This window comes from Canis lupus, chromosome 8, assembly GCF_048164855.1.
Source record: "Canis lupus baileyi chromosome 8, mCanLup2.hap1, whole genome shotgun sequence".
In the NCBI taxonomy this organism is placed as follows: Eukaryota; Metazoa; Chordata; class Mammalia; order Carnivora; family Canidae; genus Canis; species Canis lupus.
In genome coordinates, this window is record NC_132845.1 from 73,048,477 (window position 1) to 73,065,734 (window position 17,258).

At 43.1% G+C, this 17,258-nt stretch overlaps 2 long non-coding RNA genes across 4 annotated transcripts in view; one reads left to right on the top strand and one right to left on the bottom strand.

The window, feature by feature from the left end:
* Nucleotides 1–17,258, top strand: part of LOC140637692 (uncharacterized) — a 59,616-nt gene that overhangs the window by 19,468 nt on the left and 22,890 nt on the right. The gene's annotated exons all lie outside the window — the stretch shown is intronic.
* LOC140637691 (uncharacterized) lies at nucleotides 12,134–16,421 on the bottom strand. The gene is made up of 2 exons (XR_012034753.1): nucleotides 16,206–16,421; nucleotides 12,134–12,344 (listed from the first exon to the last, which is right to left on the bottom strand). It is a non-coding gene; the product is annotated as an uncharacterized lncRNA (long non-coding RNA).

Sequence of the window (17,258 nt, forward strand, 5' to 3'; positions counted from 1 at the left end):
CCCCTGCTGGGCTCATAAGCGCTCCAGTCAGACAGGATCTATGAACAGCTCAGATGACGGTCTACCCAGGAGCAGACACAGTGAGAACCTGTGTCCTGTCTTCCTCCCAGTGTGTGTTAGTGTAAGGGAGACAGAAGAGGAGGAGGGGCTTTAGCTTTAGTTAATATAAAAGACAGAAGACGCTTTCCAGAATCTTCTCCTTGGCAGAATGAGAGGCTAAGAGCCAAGGGCCACAGGTGCTAGGCACACACAAAGCTCCTCGACTGGGCCTTCAGCTCAGGACCCACGGACCCCACATGCTGCAATCACAGAGTCACGGGGCTAAAGTGACTTTCTGTCCAGGAGACAGTCAACTATTAAAGCTGCTTGATTCGGGAGAGCTAGCTGTAAACCTTGGATCTGCCATTTATTTGTTAAGGGTCTTGGAGGCAGGTGACACAAATCTCCTAGAGTCCCAGTGTTCTTGTCTGCAAAGTGCTATTCCTCACTGCATTGCTGGAAGAATTAAATAAATAAGATCTCCGAAATATGAGAATCCTAAATAAATGCATGTACATGTTTCTGTTCCATTTCGAAGAATAAGATTGTGACAGCTACTCTTGATTTGACTTAGCGTAATGATGACCATGATTTCTATAGCTCTCGGGATAGGAGCAAGAGAAATATGTCTCTACTTTTTGATTTAATAAATTGAAGCTTCTGAGCATAGGGAGAGGGAGTGGATGCTGCTTCTGGGATGGGATGGGGGCTGTCAATCTTTTCGGCTTCTCCTGTTCTTTCCTCAAAAGAACATTGCCTTGTTCACAACGGCCTGGGGGAGGGGAGTGGATACGTTGTTGGGTCCCTTATGAGGTGACTTGAAATGAATTTCTACCATTGAACAGGTAGCCAGGTAGCTTCTGGCTGTCTCTCTGGCTGGTCCCCTCCTGCTGATGCCCCCAGAGCACCTGTCTACCAGTTTCCATGGCAGCAGCTATAAGAGTAACAAGCTGGACCACAGGGAGGTGATGGTCACGTGAGATGTCAAAATCTGATCACCTTGAATCCTGCTCCCAACCATTTATTCCTGAGCGTCGCTCTGTAGGCAGAAGCCTAAACCCCTGCTCCTACCTTCCCTGGTGTCCATTTCCCTTTGTCCTTTGTCTTTTTATTTGTCCCTTAAGGCCTCCCCCATGTTATCTGTTCAGTGATATATCTGGAAGATGTTCACTTGATCCATTTCTCCTGTCTTCACCCTAATCCAAGTCACAAACATCTCTCAACTAGAGTGTTGCAGCGGCTTCCTAACTGGTCCATGGGACTCTCCTCCAGCCCCCATCATCCATTCTCCAGGCTGCAGCCAGAGAGAGCTTTTAAAAACACAAATTAGGTAGTGGTATCCCCTTCCTGACTCTCTTTAATGGCTCCCCATTGGTTGGAGGATCAGAAGAAGATTCTCAGTGCAGCTTCCATAGCCTTGTGAGGTATGGCTGACACCTCCCATCATCCGCAGTCAGCCACACCAGCCTTCTGTTCTTTCAGTGTAGAGGTCTTGTCCCTTAGGGCCATGGCATGTGCTGTCCTCACGGCCTGCAAACTCTTCAAAACCTCCCCACCTCTCTTCTTCTTGAGAATGCCTGCCCACCGGATCTCAGCTGAACTGTCTCTTCTACAGGGAGGCCATTTCTTCCAGGACAAGCTCACTGCCGCAGCCAGCCTCTCTAAGACACGCTGGAGTCCCATGTTCTACACTCACCCAGGCTGTTGTTCTTTGTCTTTCAGAGACATTATCATGGTCATAACTACATGGGATCTCTTATAACTAGGTGTGTGTACTTCATGTATTCAGCCAGTCATTCTTTCTGGTTCTCTACCATAACTCCAAAGGCTGAAAAGGGATTGGCACGTGGTAGATCCTTACTTAATATTCACTGGATGAATGAATGAATGAATGATGTTTGGCAAGAACAATTATCTTTTCTGTATCTCAGTTATACATTCTGGAAAGTAGATATCATATTATAATCATCCTTGTTTTCTAAGAGATGTTGTGTGGAAAACTGGAATTCCACACCACCCCAGCTGGACTCAGCCCTCAGCCCAAGGACCAAAGTGCACCTGCCAGCCTGTATGTGGTGTCTATCCTCATCGCAACCTTTTCACCCCCCACAGACAAGCTGGAAACCAACCCCTGGCACAGGTACTCCATGCCTGTTTGGGATCAATTATAAAGACTGATTAATTCCTAAGGATTAGTCCAAGACGTGACTCCCTTTCCTCCCTATTTCTTCTTCTTTGTCCACTCTCCTGGCATGTCCCATGGTCAAGCCTAAAGAAGCATTACCTCAGCAGAAGTTCCAGGATTCCTGTCCAAGTCAGTGGTGGATCTCCTGCTCATTCATATGCTGCCTCCTTATACCCCATGCTGGGGTGTGAGTGCCCCATCCTGCCCATTCCAGCCTTTGGTGTGCTGGCTAATCCTCAGACTCACTCTGGCAAGACCTGGCCAAGCTCAGAGTCTAGAGCACCCCTGCTTCCAGGGCTGCAAAAGAGAGAACTGGATGTACTTCCTTTGGGCAGGCCTGTCCAACCATGGCACCTGTCACAGGAACTCTCTCATAAAACTCTGAAGCCCGATTTTATCCTAATTTATGTGGTGCGAAGGACAACCCTGACCACATTCACTGGGTATTGGGAATAGAAACACGTTTCTTCTTTGCCAGCAAAGGTCTATTTGACTTTTCAACCTGTGGCATTTAAACCTTTGTGTTCCTTTTGTTGTAAGCAATTCTGGAGCTCCAATGCATCCCCTTAAGATGACATCTCTAACTGGAATGGTAGCTTTGCAAATTGATGTGAATGTACTTGGCAGTGTCTTGAGATGCTGAGTTAACAAATCTGTCCTTCCAATCATCTGAATTCAGTGTGATACCTTTTGGCCCAATGTCAACAAACACTGTGAATGCATGTGGTTTTAGAGACGGGAGTTTACCGCAGCTTGTTTAGATGTAGATCAAAAGAAACAGATGTTTGCATTAAGAATTAGACGTGGGATTGTCCTCTGAACATAACTATCCTCTCTTCCCAATGCATGTAATGCTGTTGGATAATCTATATTTCTACATGGCATTCTTTCTGATTTTATAGATTGACTTATCTTAAGGCTATTTTTAATCATGTTGCCCACAGACAATATATGTAATTCTGACTTTCCTTCATGAAACATGATTGAGATCTAGCTTTGTGCCAAGTCCTGTGTTATGTCTTTTGATAAAGAGATAGTGTTACTATCTGTTTCTGTTTCATTTTCTAGTAGAAGAGACTAAAAAGGAAATGAATGTTGACAGTGCATTATGATACATATACAGATCTTTCTCCATTTACAAGGGGGTTACATCCTAGTAAACCCATGGTAGGTTGAAAATATCATAAGTCGAAAATGCATGTAATACACCTAACCTACCAAACATTGTAGCTTAGCCTAGCCAAGCTTAAATGTGCTCAGAGCACTTCCAATAGCCTACAGGTGGGCACAACCATCTCACACAAAATCTATTTTACAATATAATGTTAAGTGTTGCATGTGATGCATTAAAAGCTATCCTGAATGTGGAAAACCTGGATGCCAAACGTTTCTGAGTTACAGAGGATATAGATGCTGGCGTGGCCATTCTGTAGAATAAACTCTCAATATTTAGTGAAATTAGGAACTTGAATGCTCTCTGGCCAGCAATTCCATTTCTGGGCATCTATCTCCCACGGAGATTTTCATACAAGTCCATTGTGGCATTATTTGCGGTTCTGGGGAGTTAGAGGCAAGCCCTTGCACAGATGATAGTATGCAATGAACTAAAGCTGAGATTAACATTACTCTAAACCTGAGACTATAAAAGGGAAGAGACAGAAACAGATTGAAAATTGGGGAAAGGCATTTCAGACAAAGATAATGAGGCTTAAGAGAGAAAGTGTGTTACTTCTTGAATATCTCAAACACTAGCACTTCTGTTGCATTGGGTGTGCCTGGAAGGCAGTGGAAGAAGGGTTGGACAGGTAGGTCGGGGAGAGAATGAAGAGGTCTTGTAATCATGCTAATAAAATACTTTATAGTCAAGCTATATGCAGTTGGGTTATAGATATGCCCATATTTGGATATTTAAGCTAATCACTCAGGTAGCAGTTTGAAAGAAGAGCTAAAAGGAGGTGATGTGTCACGTGCCAAGGGCCAATAGAATCCTATAGTAATAATAAGGAAGTTCTCAATTTTTAGCTACATTTTCCCTTCCATAGATAAGTGAAATGACAATGACTTGTGAAAAGTGACACCACACTTGAACATATTTAGTCATTCATATTTTAAAAATTTATTTTGGGTGGGGGGCGCCTGGGTGGCTCAGTGGTTGAGCACCTGCCTTTGGCTTAGGTTGTGATCCCCGGGTCCTAGGATCAAGTCCTGCATCAGGTTCCCTGCACGGAGCCTGCTTCTCCTTCTGCCTATGTCTCTGCCTCTCTCTGTGTCTCTCATGAATAAATAAATAAAATCTTAAAGAAAAGAAAATTGACACGAAGGTGCCTGGAACCCCAGCTCTGTCAATCTCTTAGGTGCTTCTTCTAATTCTTCTCAGAGAAGTCCCTACCCTCTGAACTCCATTAAACAACTTTGAACTGGCTCAGTGCAGACAGCATCCCAGGACTGACTGGTGGCTTGGTTTTCACCTTTCAGACTGAAAATTTTTCTTCCTCCCACCCACACTTGCTCTGGTTCAAATTCCTCCTCCCTCCTCAGGAAATGGAGGGGAAGAGATGATGCCTTGTCTTGGTAACAGGAAAAGACTCCCAAAGGAAGTCTTTCCTGGGCCTTAACATTAGCAAATCAATCAATGTGTTTTACCACATTAACAAACATCCCTTTTCTGCATTCTGAATGCAGAAAAGGCATTCAACAAAACCCAACATCCACTGCAGATACAAACTCTCAAGAACCTAAGAATAGAGGAAAACTTCCTCAACTTGACAAGAACATTTAAGCAAAACCTGTAGCCACCTTAATTCTTAGTGGTGGAAGGGTGAATGCTTTCCCTGTCAGGGACAGGAAAGAGATGGATTCTCACCAGAGATTGTAACAGTGCAATCAGGGAAAGAGGAAGGAAAGAAGGAAAGAAGGAAGGAAGGAAGGAAGGAAGGAAGGAAGGAAGGAAGGAAGGAAGGAGATAGAGACAGAGACAAAGAGAGAGAAAGAGAGAAAGTAAAGAAAGATTGAAAAAATGAAGTGAAACTACTCTTAATACAGACGACATGATAGTGAAGGGGATCAGAATATGCCACCCCAAAGTATACCACTTTGGTATACAGGTTATTTTGAGCTGAAGGCAAATGAGAACCAACAGACACTGTCTGCGGAAAGGAGCCTTCTTGGAACTTCCTTTACTCGACTAAAACCAGAAACTTCTGAAAAATGAGGCTGCTATAAATTCCCTCTCCAGGGGATTTTTATGGCCATGAAGAAGACAGGAAATTGGCATTGAGATGAATCTGCACAAACAAGCCTAACTAAAATAACCTTTATCTTCCTTGTTTCTCCATATAGTTGATTTCCCACAATTTACAGCTCCTAGAAACCCAAGCTCCCCTTTCCTTTGTCTAGTCACTTCTTACCACACTTTGTTAAAATTGTATGAAAGCTTCAAAGTCCACCTACTTCTTTGGGTTTTCACGTCTGTGTATTTTCCTTGCATATAAAACTAAAGAACATTAAGGAAATTTGTTTTCCTTTTTCCCCATTAATATTCTTTTATCACTTTTTTTTTTAATTCACTGGCCCCAGTTACAGAGCCTAAGGAGGTAGAGGAAAAGCTTTCCCTCTCCTAAGATAAATGATGCAGAGAAGAGGATAAAAATCTCTAAAAACCTAATAAGCAAGATTAGTACGGTTGCAGGATACAAGATCAATATACAAAAGTCATCATAATTCTATGTACTATAAGTGAATAATGAACACCTGAAATTAAAACATCTTTTACAGGGATGCCTGGGGTGTCTCAGCAGTTGAGCGTCTGCCTTCAGCTCAGGTTGTGATCCCGGGGTCCTGGGATTGAGTTCCACATCGAGCTCCCTGCAGGGAGCCTGCTTCTCCCTCTGCCTGTGTCTCTGCCTCTCTCTCTGGGTCTCTCATAAATAAATAAATAATAAAATCTTTAAAAAATAAGTATAAAACATCTTTTACTAAGCATGAAAAAATATTAAATGCTTAAAGAACATATGAGAATAGAAAAGATCCACATACCAAAGAGAACAGAACACTGAGAAAGGTCAAAGAAGAATTGAATACATGGAGAAACTACTGTGTTGGTGGGTCAGAAGATTCAATATTGCTAAGATGTCCATTCTTCCCAAACTGATCTATGCATTCAATGCAATCCCAACTGAAAACTCGGTGAGCCGCTTGTAGAAATTGACAAACTGATTCTAAAATTCATATGGAAAAGCAAAAGCACCCAAAATGGCAAAAAAAAAAAAGTCTGAAAAGGAACTAGAAACCATTACTTGATTTCAATATGTCTTTTAAAGCTACGGTAATCAAGGTCTTACGGCATTCATGTCAAAATAGGTGACCAGATCAATGGGACACAAGAGTCTGGTAATAGGCCCACATTTATATGGAAAAGTGATTTTCAACAAAGGTGCAAAGCAATTCAGTGGGAAAATGATAGTCTTCAACAGATGATATTGGAACAAGTGGATAACCACACACACACACACACACACACACACACACACACACACATCTTGGCATCCTTTTCAGCATACAGAAAAAATAACTTGAGATGGATCATACAACTGAACATCATACCTAAAACTGTATAAGATATAAATGAAAACATCAAAGAAATTCATTGTGAACTTGAGTACCCAAAGACTTCTTAGATATGATACCAAAAATGCCACCTATAAAAGAACAAATTAATACACTGGCTTTGATCAAAATTAAAAAGTTCTGTTCTTCAAAAGACGCTATTAAGAAAAGGCACAGACTGGGAGAAAATATTTGCCAAACATAGATGCGATAAAGTGCTTGCATCCAGAATATGGGAAGAACTCTCGACATTCAATTAAAAGAAAACAAACAAAAAATTGGCAAAAGTTCTGAACAGACACTTCATCAAAGACTATGTAAGGCTGGCAATAAGCATGTGAAAATATGCTCAACATACTAGTCATCAGGGAATGGAAATTAAAACCACAATGTGATACTACTACACACCTAATAAAGCAGCTAAAATTAAAAAGGCTGACTACACTGGTGTTGGCAAGGCTATGGTGGACCCAGAACTTTCTTCACACCTTGCCCATGGAAGGTAAAAAGGCGGAAGCAGTGGTAAAGACAGTTTGATAGTTTCATTAAAAATCAAACATGTACCATATGTTCTAGTCATGCCGTTTCCTAGGTATTTACTTGAAAGATCTTTTAAAAAGTCCACACAAAAACGTTTTTTTGTGTGGCAGCTTTGTTTGCAATAGCCCAAAACAAGAGACAATCCAAATGTCCATGAACGGGCGAAGGGACAAGCAAATTGTCATCCATCCATCCATACAACAGAATTCTAATTAGCAACATACAGGGGTTAACCACTGATAGAAGCACAACAGAAATGGATCTCAAAATAGTTCTACTGATCAAAGAAGTCCGACAAAAGCAAGTGTGTATTGTATAAAATTCCATTTAGATAAAATTCTAGAAAATGCAAAGTATTGCCTTAACTCAGTGAAGGAAAGCAGATCCGTGATTGTCCCGGGGTGAGGGTGGATAGCTGGAGAATATGATGGGATACACACAGACACACCCAATAAAAAAAACTCTTGGCAATGATGGGTCTATTCATTGTCTTGATTGAGGTGATGGTTTACCCAAGCATATTCATATGTCAAAACGTAATATTGTGTACTTTGCTGTTTTAAATATTTTATTTATTTATTTGAAAGAGAGAGAGCATGAACATGAGCAGGGGAGGGAGGGGCAGAGGGAGAAGGAGAAGCCGATTTCCCACTGAGCAGGGAACCCAAAATGGGGTTCAAGGACCCCCCATCAGGACCCCAAGATCATGACCTGAGCCCAAGGCAGACGCTTAACCGACTGAGCCCCGCCAGGGGCCCCAACAGGGGTGTATTTTAAACATCAACAGATAGTTATGTTAACTGTACCTTAACAAAGATGATCAAAATAAGCTTTCTACATTCTAAAAATGGAAAAGTAGTGGTCAGAGAGTACAGGGACCAGCAGGTGGTGGGTGATAAAAACCCAAGGGAAGATAGTGTCTCAGGAAGGAGAGTGGGCAGGAGCTGGAATGCTAATAAGAGAACCAGTCAGAGGAGGAAAGATAGTGTCCTCTTGTGTAAAATGAAGCCAGTAAACATCTCTCTCCCAGGGCTGCTGTGAGGATTAACTTCTGTAAACTCTCTGTAAAATGCAATGACTGTTAATATGCAATCAATAAATATGAGTCATTAGCACTAATGAGATATCCAGGTAGAGCCACGGCAGTCAGGATCATAAAATAATATCCCACAGAGAAGAGGGTAGAAATCAAGGCAGGCTTCGTGAAGGAGGAGTCATTTGATCAAAGGCACAAGCAGTATATGCATCATTATTTAAATTTTCATGTCCCGGTGACCTGCGTGCACAAACACATAAACTCTCTGTGGAATATTCAGCTTTTTATATCTTTTCTCGCCAGCTCATCTCCAGCCACCAGCTCGGTGCTCAACAGTCTTAAGCCTTCAATGAATGAGAGTCACAAAGTCATAGAATTTTAGATTTGCGAGGGACCTCAGAGATCAGCTAGTTCAAATTCCTCATTTTATAAGCAATTGAATTGTATTTTAAAGCAGCCAAGCAAAAAGGAGAGACAGTGGAGTAGAAGGCAGGTTTTTTGACCTCCCAGTAGCCTCAGGCTAACCTCTTAACCTTTGCAGGCTTCAGAGGTGTTTTATATGTAAAACAAGAGCAAAGGTACTGCCTGAAGACAGTAGGCTAAACCCCCATATTTCCCTTCCTTCCTCAAGGTAACAGCATGAATTCTTATATCTTTCTCCTTTTAAAGTTCGAAGAACATTGGAGGTTCGGGACAGAGGTTACTTATCTTATAAATCGTCACACACACACACACACACACACACAATCTACAAAAGAAGATGCACAAAGTCAGCTCCTGCATGCAACTTTGTGGTGATCTTGAGTATGTCAAAGCATGCTCAACCACTTATCTTTTTAACTGCACATCCTCACAAAGAGATCCTGCGATATCAACAAATGAGCCTCTTGTCCTCACCACCACAGAGGACCACACACCCAGAAATGTATCCCGGGTGCGTTTGTAGCATCTCTGATCGTGCACTAAATATTACAGTTAAATCTCACTATTCGAAGCAGTGACATGCTACAAGTGTCCGTGAATGCTGAATTAGCAAGTCCTGAATCACTGCTCCTAGGGTACATACAGAGCTAGGTTCCTATGAGCTTCTGGATACAACATGTCCATCAGCTGATCAATGCATAACTTTGTTTTATATGTGCTTCTGTTTAAACACACCTTAGTTAATACATACTGTGGATTCATGACCTTCAGACAGCGCCGTAACTTGGGCCTTCACCAAGTGCGTTTAACACATCATGACTGTCTCACCTCAGCACTGTGCTTGGGGGCCATTTTATATAACATAATTAACCACCACCACCCCCAAAAGCTCAAAACTGTAAAGAAAATGGCATTGAATAGATTATGAAAAAGATGCTCATTTATTGTGTGTGATCTGACACAAGAAAACAGAGCATCCCCTCGTTCAACCTTGGCTGGAAATGTGTATATTGGGATGAATCACCTTTTTGGCTGCTCTGTGCATATCTGCAAATGACCATGAAAGCACTTTGAATATTGTACTTTGAAAATTCACAAATAAATTTTGAGGGAGTGGGTGAATTTGCAAATGCAGAATCCGTGATTACCGAGGGTAACTCTTGGTACTCAGTAGCATCTTCTCTTGGTACTCAGTAGCATCTTCTGCTTTTAAGCTCTCCCCATACATTGGCTGCAAGGAGCCCAAGAACTGTATTCTTAAGGCTCCCTTGTTAGTTGAATTATTATTGAGATTCTGCCAACAATGGATATGGAAGGTGGGAGAAAAACAGGAACAGTTATAATCCTCAGACATAGGTGGGCAGGGTGTGGGTTTCAGCAGAAGGCTGTGTGCTGTTTTATGAGGTTTTCCATTTTCCTGTGAATTGCCTGCTCTGAGTGGCAGTTTCTTATAGTTTCTCTAATGCCTGATATCTGGGTGATTGGCACCATTGATGATTCCCCTGTTTGTACTCCCACCCACCGCTTTGCCAAAAGTTTTGTGGGGCAACTGCGATATTACGATACATAATAAAATATATATTTCATCTTTGTCCTTGACACAGAGTTCCTGAAACCTTTGTCAGTTCATAAGAGATAAGAACACTAGGACTATCTTTTATTCTATTGAGGTGAGTCTGGGTGAGCTCTGGGTTAGGGGCTGGTCACCAGAAAGACTAACTCAGGATTAGAAGCTTGAAATTTTCAATCCCACCTTCCATTCTCCAGAGAGAGGGGAGAGGGGCTGGAAATGGAATTAATAATTGATAATTGATCATGCCTGTGTGAAAAAGGCTCCATGAAAATTCTAATAGTACTGGGTTCAGAGAGCTTTCAGGTCACTGACCACATCTACACTGGGAGAGTGACATACCCTGTTTCCACAGGACAGAACCTCCTGTGCTCAGGACTCTCCCAGAGCTTGTCCTGTGTATCTCCTCATTTGGTTGTTCTTCTGTGTCCTTTATCACATTCTAAACTGGTAAAAATAAGCTACTGTTCTTGTGAGTTCCATGAACCACTCTAGCAAATAAATCAAATCTGAGAAGGAGGCTCATGGAAACTTGTGACCTATAGGCCATCAGCCAGGAGACAACCTGGGTGTGCAATTGACTTCAGAGAAGGAGGCTGGTCTTATAGGACTGAGCCCTTAACTTGAGGGATCTGATGCTATCTGCAGGTAGATAGTGTCAAAGTTGGAGTAAATTAAAAGATACTTAGCTGCTGTTTCAGAGAATGGCCTGGTAGTAGTAACATGAGAATAAAGAACACAGAAGGGAGGAGGGACTGGGGTTTTATCGTTTAGCACCTAATTCTCTACATTCAATTCCTTCCTGATGATAACATCTTGAGTGCTTTCTGTGTCTTTGCCCAAAATCCCAACCATATTGCTTAGAAAGACTGGAACTTACTGATTTATTTGAAAATAATACATTTGGGGACAAAGGTTCCCACTGATCACCCAAGATGCAAATTCCTCTCTCATGATTTCAGTTTTTTCACCTTGATGGTCGTGTTCTGAAAAGCATGTTGGATGATTTGTGTTATTACATATTCAGGTAAGGCTGACATCAGAATGTTGCTTATTAGGTCCTGGGCATGATGCTAAGCACGGTAGAAAAGTGACCTGATTCTATCATTACCACAACCCAGTGAGGAAGACAATATTAGCTTTTATAAATGAGTCTCATAGAAGTTCAATTCCTTGACCAGGGTCATGAAAATAGCAAATGGTGGAATAGTGGCTGAGTACAAAGTTTCCTATAATGACCTCACTGGTGCTTCTGACAGCTGCATCCTTCCATATGATCCCATATTCCCTCTCTCCCCACCATCACGTCAATCCTCAATCTGCAATTAGTCTTTAATAATCTGGGGAGGGGATTTAATGAAGTCCGATTTTGAGGCTAAAAAAGAATAGTTTGTGTATTTTATATTTTATCTGATGTTCACAATGATAGGGGATCATTTTCTCAATCATGGATACAATAATGAAATGAACATGTGCTGGGTGCAACAACCCTGGCTTGCACATCTTTCCTAGATTAGTCAGAAAATGGTAGTCCCCTTTTCAAATGTACAAAGTGCAGGTGGGTGTGGAGACGGTCTCCCCTGGATAAATCTTTGTAAAGTGCATGATCTCAAACACTTCTTTGCTGACTCTCAATTCTGTATAGGCTCTGGGGTCACATCACTAAAAAGCTCTGAGTTTAATAAACTTACCACCCATTTGACTCTTAACCATCTGAGCAATGCTACAAGCTGAATACCACATATTCATTTAATAAACATTTACGAGCGCCTCCTGCGAAATGGGCTCCATGCTTGTGTAAGTAGATGTGCTCTTGAAGTGGGGGGAAGACCATTTTCGTGGATGGGCATCAACACCTCCTCTTTGCCGTCTGGTCTGCTCCTTTATGGGACTCTTATAATCTTTCATGGGAGACATGGTGAATGAGACTTTGGGCTCTTCCCATCCTAGAATGAATGAGAAACCTATTGTTAGTGTCTTGAATGTTTTCTATCCTCCTAAATTCATCTGCTGAAGCTCCCAGTGAGGCTGTTCTTCGGAGATAGGGCTTTCAAGGAAGTAGTTAAGGTTAAATAATCATAAGGATAGAACCCTGATTCCATAAGATTAGTGTCTTGCTTCCTGGCAGGAGGACTATAGAAGACACTTTCTATTCTCCTCCATGGCTATGCCAGGCTTGGGTTTCCAGGGAGTCAGCCCAGAGTCTAAAAGGAATTCACACAGGAGAAAGGAGCTAAAATGTCTGAGATAGGAGAGGGTGTAGGTAGCTTGTTTTAATTCTAAAGCTTAGAAGATAAGGTTGGGGAAATGACTGTAGCCTCCTCCCCAGTGTCTGGCATTTCTGCACCTTCAGCTCTTCCCACACAACCCTGAGATGTTAGACATGCTGGCCTGATGGCCCCCAATTCTCCCTACTTGTCCACTCACCTACACCACCACCAAAGAGGCCCTGTTGTTTGTCAAAAATGACTCTTCTAAGTGGTACCGGCCACCCTCTACTTCTCCTCCCTATTCTTAAACTCTGTTGTCTTCTTGCTAAATAGTCATTAATTGAATGAACATTTACTGCTTCCCTATAATGTGACATGTTGGAAAAGGGTAACTCCACACAGTTGACCTTGCCATTAACCACCCCACCCCAGGAACTTTGCTTGCTTGCCTTTCTCCTGTGTAGGAAAGTTGGAGTCAAAGTATGAATATCAAATTTATTGACATTTCTACTGGCGGGGCTGGGGGTGGGCAGGGTTCTGATGAGTTTGCCGAGTTGAATGCCATCCTGCCTAAAACACTTAGAGCAGTTTTGGACTTTCCCCAACCAACACCAACAAACCAAAAACTAAAATTTTCAGATTTCTGAGTGGTCAGATTGGGATGGAACATTCCCATGGAATTTTCATTCCTTGGTACTTACTCTTTTGTGTGTGAACCAGGAGCCCCTAGGGTCTACCACATTAGGGGAATCAGTCATGTTATCTGGCCTCAGTTTCCCCAGCTGTTACCAATGTTCTAGAGCTGTGTTGTTCAATATAGTAGCCACTGGCTCCTTATGGCTTAAAAAAATTTTTTTAGAGATTTTTATTTATTTATTAGAGAGAGAGAGAGAGAGAGAGAGAAAGCACAAGTGAGGTGAAGGCAGGCAGAGGGAGAGGGAGAAGCAGGCTCCCCACTGAGCAAGAAGCCCGATCTGGGGCTCCATCCCAGGACTCTGGGATCATGACCTGAGCCAAAGGCAGATGCTTAACAAACTGCACCACCCAGGTCCCCTAAACTAATTATAATTTAATGAAGCTAAAAATCCAGTTCCTCAGCTTCTTTAGCTGCATTTCAAGTGGCTGGCGGTTACTGCATTGGATAGCACAGGCTTAGAATATTTCCCCCATCATAGAAAGGTCCACCTCACAGCACTGAAGCTCTAGCAAGGACCACAGCAGAGATTTGTACAGAGACAAGTTTGTCCAGTGCTTAAGAGCAAGGGTTTGGGCTCTGACAAGCTTGCACCGAAATTGCAACTCTGTCCCACTCATATTAACTGAGTGACCCTGGGGAGTTGCTCACCTTTTCTGAGCTTCAAGGCCCTCCTCATCTGTTGTATGGCAATAAGGGCATTCATAGGGTAAACTGTGAAACTTCCATGAGGCATGAGAGGGAAAGGGCTAAACTCGGACTTCCATACCTGCAGTCTTTGCTCTCATGTAGTTCAGGTGTGTTGTGGAGGAGGAAGAGTGGGTCAGAGGCACCCAAGAGAATGAAACTCAGGGGCTTCCCTGTGCTGCCTGCACAGTGTAAGGTGGATCTGCTGTTGAAGGTCATTTAGGTACGGGTTTGCCCCTCTGGCTGGCTTTCTGGGCAAGTCAGTTTGAGACCTTTCATTTCTGAAAGGTAAACAGCATGGAAGGTCAGGAGCCTGGCACTTCCTCTATGCAGAAGATGCCTGCTGGCAGCAGAGCCAGCAACCTGGGGTTTGTGCAGGACATCCAAGCGAGTATGAAGACATAAAGAAGATGCTATTACATCTAGTGTATGGCTGTAGAGTTTGTATCCTTTTCAAAATATCTGGCTTTTAGGATTCATTAATCATTCATTCAGCCCCCATTTGCTTTCATGTTGGTTGCATGCCTACTTGACGCCAGTGGTAGCTTCTGACCTTGTGCATATGTGAGGGGTGGGAAGGTAGGCGGGTGGGTGGGTGAGTGGAACGGTGGGTAGGTGGTAGGTAGGTCAGATTCTAGATGCTTAAGAACAGGATGAGGATGCGCATAAGAGTCAGCAGACCTAGATTTTGTTCTCTGGATGACTGTACCTTGTCCATGTGGTCCCTGGAATACCATCATTTATTTAGACTTTCTGCTCCATAGGTAGAGACATCTATAAAATGAGGCTGTTCATTTCTGTTCAGCCTATCCCAGGTTTTTATTGAGAATCAAACAAACTTCTGTGCGTGAAGGGCTTTGAAACTGTGGTCTCTCCCTCCAGTAATACCCTTCCACGCCCGCCTTCCCTTTGCCTCTGCTTCTAGATGGTAAGTTCCCTGAAGGCAAGGAAAAGGACTCTTTCACTTGGTACTCTTGCTACTATGTATCCAATACCATCCCTCTTTCTTCCCTACTTAACAGAAGCCCAAGAGGAAACTTGCCAGCTTAATACGACAAAGCCAATCATGACAGCTCTGTCCCCTGCCCAGGTTCCCTTGCACCTAGGAACGGACCAGTGAGTAATTTTGTCTTGACCAATGAGATACAAAGGGGGCATTGGCTGAGAGAAAGTGATGTGGAGAAGTTTTAGGCTTTCTCAATGAAAATATCATTACGGCTGAGTTAGCCTTTCTTTTTTCCTGCCTTGAAATGGAAGCTATGGTTGGAGCTGCAGCAGCCACCTTGAGATCATGAGGAAGGGGCTCAGATATCAGAACTGTCATCCCAAACATCATACAGCCTATTCACTGATACCAATAATTATCTGATACCAGCCTTCTTGATATAAAAGAGAAAGAAAATCCTTCTTTATTCAAGGCAATTTTGTTTGGTTTTCTGTTACTGGGAGAAGACTAGAGTCTTAATTGACATAAAGTTCCAGCTCAGCACCTACCAGTAACTGGTCAATAGCAGGTGCTCAAAGATGTTATTGTAAGAATGACTAGATAAATACCTGAATGAACACGTGAATCATCAATCTTCATGCCCTCTGCAGCACTTAGCCTGGAGCCTGACATCCGATAAGCACATGATAAATATTTGTTGAATTCAATTGCAGAACCCAAAGTTATCATTTAGCACATGGAGGAAAGGAGCCAGAAATACTTCTCTGAACAACTCAATTGCCCTTTTAAATAACACAACAAAAACTGCCGGCTCTCTGAGTTGAAGGAAATACAAAATTGAGAACATCTAGTACCCAAAAGCAGTGCTCCAATTTAGAAAGCCTAAAATAATACCACTCATCACTCTTGTCTCCTGGCAAAGTACAAATTAGTGGCTTGGAAAATTCATCCAAGCTCAAGGGTGACACAGACATTAGCCTAACTAGGAAAAGCCCTTGTGGCCTGCTAGGTCTGCTTTCCAGGTAGGGTTTCTCAGGCTCCACCAAGTCCAGAAAATCACAGGGCACCTCATTTAAAACAATCTCTGCAAAGAGTCAGATACAGCAATGTCAGAAGCACAGAACATTCTCAGTGCAGGCAGAGGCTGCTCCTTGCAGCATCCCTGGCTCCCAGCACCGAGTATAAAGGGGTTGCTAAAGGAGGGGCTGGCATTGCCTCGAATCCCCCCTTGGTCATTCCCCCACTTTTAGCAGAAGAGACTCAGACCCACCTTGCCCTCCATGGAGATGGCTCTGCAGACAGCCTCCTTCCAGGAAAGCATCATGTCTGGTCTGCTTGGGCCTCCAGCAAGAAAGAAGGATGGGAAAAACACCAGGCAGATTACTGAGCATGAATTATTAATTCTTATTAGCATATGAAAATGCTGTCGGTGACAAGCACTGCGAGATATTGCTCATGGCAGCTAGGCCCACGTGCATGGAGCCGGCTAGACTCCTCTGCATGGAAACTAAGCATATGTTCAAATAGAGCAGCAATGATTATGGAGTGGCCACTCTGCCCCAGATGAGGCATTCATCACGTAGGCACAGGGGCAGCACAGTATGGCTGTGCGCGCACATGTGTTGGAGTCAGACAGACAGGATTCTGAGGCCAGCCAAACCGTCTGTTAATTCATTCCTTCTATCATCCAGTTTTCTCATCGATACAATACATTTGATAGTATTTAAGCCCAAGGACAAGATATGGCTATTAAATAAAATAATGTAGATAAAATGCAATGCTGCATGCCTAACCACTTACGTGAATGATACATATGCACACGTGTGCACACTATGCTTATGCAGACACTGCTCTTTACCACGCTCCCCAGAAGAGGAAACCCAGTCTCCGAGGGGAAATAAGCAAGCGACAGAGCTAGCAGCAAGCTGTCAACCGGAGCTGGAGCCGGAGTCAACCCTCCCTGCCATCACAGCCTAGGTTCCCTCTCTGGGACCTCTCACAGGAGGCGGGGGTTTAGCAGAGAATCATGCAGGGAGAATGTCTTACAGATCCAGTGCTCTAGAACATCCCTGCAGTTCTTTCACTCTCCTTCCTTGTCCACAGCCCAAGCCTTCATTCTGGATCTGACACCTGAACTCAGGAATGGCTCACCTCTTCTGGGGGGTCCTCGGGGCAAAGTAGCTAGCTGAGCCAGATCTTGTGGAAATTCAAAAGATCCTCAGGGACTGCTGGCCCAAGCTTCATAAAGACCTAATGAAAATCTGTCAGGAGGTTGAGCACAGGTGCTTATGAACTGCTTTTTCTTTTTCCTTTGTGGCAGTCT